The 3,468-nt window shown below is 40.2% G+C and overlaps 1 protein-coding gene across 1 annotated transcript in view; it reads right to left on the bottom strand.

Annotated features, from left to right (window-relative positions):
• Positions 1 to 3,468, bottom strand: part of LOC117951600 (protocadherin beta-16-like) — a gene marked incomplete at its 3' end in the record, with an annotated part of 8,194 nt that overhangs the window by 1,969 nt on the left and 2,757 nt on the right. The gene's annotated exons all lie outside the window — the stretch shown is intronic.

Below are 3,468 nucleotides of genomic sequence, written 5' to 3'. Positions count from 1 at the left end.
GAGCCAAATCTTATTTAGGGAGGAAAAGTATAAAAGCCACTGCTGTGGTCATCACTGTCCTCTTGCAATAGGGCCTGCGGATGGCAAAAACAGGGCTACTAGTCCCACACAGGTAATCTAAACCAAAAAAAAGGAACAAGTGACCATGCCAAAAGAGTTAAAAAGAAATGTTTTGAGTGAGGAAAAGAAGGATTCAATTCTGGCTTTACTGGCAGAAGGGTACAGTGAGCGTCAGGTTGCTTCCATCCCTTACATTTCAAAGACGGCAGTTCATAACAACAAGGTCAAGCAACAGACATTGGGGACAACAAAGCTACAGACCGGAAGAGGGCGAAAACGATTGTCCACTGACGGGATGACCGCCAACTCACTCGCATGTCACTCAAAAACCGTACGAAGACATCAAGTGATTTACAAAAAGAATGACAAACAGCAACTGGGCTGAAGTGCACAGGAAGGACTGTGTGAAACAGGCTCCTAGAAGCAAGGCTGAAGTCGTGCAAAGCCAGAAAAAAGCCCTTCATCAATGAGAAGCAAAGACAAGCCAGGCAATAGTTTGCAAAAGAACATAAAGGTTGGACCCTATAGGACTGGAGCAAGGTCATCTTATCTAATGAGCCATATTTTCAGCTTGCCCAACACATCGTCTAAAAGTTAGACGGAGACCTGGAGAAGCCTACAAGCCACAGTGTCTGGCCCCACTTTTAACTTTGTTGGAGGATAAGTGGTGATCTGGGGTTGCGTCAGTAAGGGCTGTAATTGGGCAGATGTGTATTTGTGAAGGACAAATGAAGCAAGGATTGTGCAAGGTTATAATGGAAGAAAATCAAGCCAGGTCAATCAAGGTGTGGATGGATGACCACCAGATCAAGACCCTGTCATGGCCAGCCCGATCTCCAGTCCTGAACCCCATTGAAAAACTTTGGAATTTGATCAAGAGGAAGATGGATGGTCACAAGCCATCCAATAAAGCTGAGCTGCTTGAATTTTTGTGCCAGGAGTGGCATATCATTACCCAACAGCAATGTGAAAGACTGGTGGAGAGCATGCCAAGACGCATGAAAGCTGTAATTAAAAATCAAGGTTTTTCCACCAAGTATTGATTTCTGAACTCTTCCTAAGTTAAAATATTAGTATTGTGTTGTTTAAGAATGAATGTGAACTTGTTTTCTTAGCATTTTTTTAGGTCTGAAAACAAAGCATCTTTTTTGTTATTTTGACGAGTTGTCATTTTCTTAAAATAAATAATCTGAATAACAACATTTTTATTTGGAATTTAGAAGAAATGTTGCCAATACATTCGTAGAATAAACCAAACATGTTTTTTTATAATCTTACACATGCCTATAAATAGTAAAACCAGAAAAACTGATAAGGTGGTCTCTTAATTTTTTCCCTCACTGTAGGAGCTATAATTCCCATAATCTGCTAATAAGTGAGGGTGACACTTAATAAAAAAATGTTTTACAACAAACAATGTGAAAGACTCACAAAAACCTGCGCAAAATGCTTGAATTAAATATATATACAGCTCTGGAAAAAATGTATTACCATTCCTTAATTTGTCTTAAATCAGTATCTCTACATGTATGGCGGCCATTACAATCCAGTGGCTGTTAAATTCCAACACAGGCAAACCTCATTCTACTTAATGAGGTGCTGATTGAGTGATCACCTGAGCCAAATCTTATTTAGGGAGGAAAAGTATAAAAGCCACTGCTGTGGTCATCAATGTCCTCTTGCAATAGGGCCTGCTGGATGGCATAAACAGGGCTACTAGTACCACACAGGTAATAGAAACCAAAAAAAGGAACAAGTGACCATGCCAAAAGAGTTAAAAAGAAACGTTTTGAGTGAGGAAAGGAAGGATTCAATTCTGGCTTTACTGGCAGAAGGGTATAGTGAGCGTCAGGTTGCTTCCATCCCTCACATTTCAAAGACGGCAGTTCATAACAACAAGGTCAAGCAACAGACATTGGGGACAACAAAGCTACAGACCGGAAGAGGGCGAAAACGATTGTCCACTGACCGGGATGACCGCCAACTCACTCGCATGTCACTCAAAAACCGTACGAAGACATCAAGTGATTTACAAAAAGAATGACAAACAGCAACTGGGCTGAAGTGCACAGCAAGGACTGTGTGAAACAGGCTCCTAGAAGCAAGGCTGAAGTTGTGCAAAGCCAGAAAAAAGCCCTTCATCAATGAGAAGCAAAGACAAGCCAGGCAATAGTTTGCAAAAGAACATAAAGGTTGGACCCTATAGGACTGGAGCAAGGTCATCTTATCTAATGAGCCATATTTTCAGCTTTGCCCAACACATCGTCTAAGGGTTAGACGGAGACCTGGAGAGGCCTACAAGCCACAGTGTCTGGCCCCACTTTTAACTTTGTTGGAGGATAAGTGGTGATCTGGGGTTGCGTCAGTAAGGGCTGGAATTGGGGAGATGTGTATTTGTGAAGGACAAATGAAGCAAGGATTGTGCAAGGTTATAATGGAAGAAAACCAAGCCAGGTCAATCAAGGTGTGGATGGATGACCACCAGATCAAGACCCTGTCATGGCCAGCCCGATCTCCAGTCCTGAACCCCATTGAAAAACTCTGGAATTTGATCAAGAGGAAGATGACGAGTTGTCATTTTCTTAAAATAAATAATCTGAATAACAACATTTTTATTTGGAATTTAGAACAAGTGTTGTTAAAACATTTGTAGAATAAAACAAACATGTTAATTATAATCAAAAACATGCCTATAAATAGTAAAACCAGAAAAACGGATAATAATGCAGTGGTCTCTTAATTTTTTCCAGAGGTGTATAGGATATATATATCCTGTGACAACATTACTCATAACTAAAGTACATTCTGCTGGTATACAATTCTTGTGACTGTTCATTTCTACACAAGGCCACTTTTTTCTGCTGGCAGAGATCAAGTTGAAATAATTCAATGGTGGCTAATGATTGTTTTTTTCTAAAGAGCGAATGAGTCCTATTAACCAACAGCAACTTTATAAACCAACAGATTTAATTAAATATTACAACTATTTCGACAATATATCAAAGTAAAAGTTTGGCTTTCTGAGAGAGGACCTGAACATAACTGACCGTTGTGTGGTAAAGAACGGAAAAACACTTCTCACAGACAGACAGAAAGAGTGGTGTCATGGTCTTGAAGGACAACACACAAATATATGTGATTATTTGCTGATGTAAATTTCCAAATAAACGGATAACAAACTACCATCATGCAGAGAAATATGCTTTAGCAACCACAACAATAATTTTGGAGGTTTAAACACATGCTGGCAGACAGACGTTAAAAACTCAACAGATCAGTCAAAAACGCATTGTGAGCAGTGAAGTACGTTGAACGGTTCCTACCTCTACAGACGGCTCTAAATCTTCAAACGGGTCAGCAAAGTCTGATGGACTTTTCCTCAGAGTCTGGTCAGCAGGCAGTGTGTTG

The sequence above is a fragment of the Etheostoma cragini genome, chromosome 10, assembly GCF_013103735.1.
Source record: "Etheostoma cragini isolate CJK2018 chromosome 10, CSU_Ecrag_1.0, whole genome shotgun sequence".
NCBI classification, from domain to species: domain Eukaryota; kingdom Metazoa; phylum Chordata; class Actinopteri; order Perciformes; family Percidae; genus Etheostoma; species Etheostoma cragini.
Note: the sequence above shows the minus strand (reverse complement) of the source record. Positions and strands in the feature narration are given on the sequence as shown.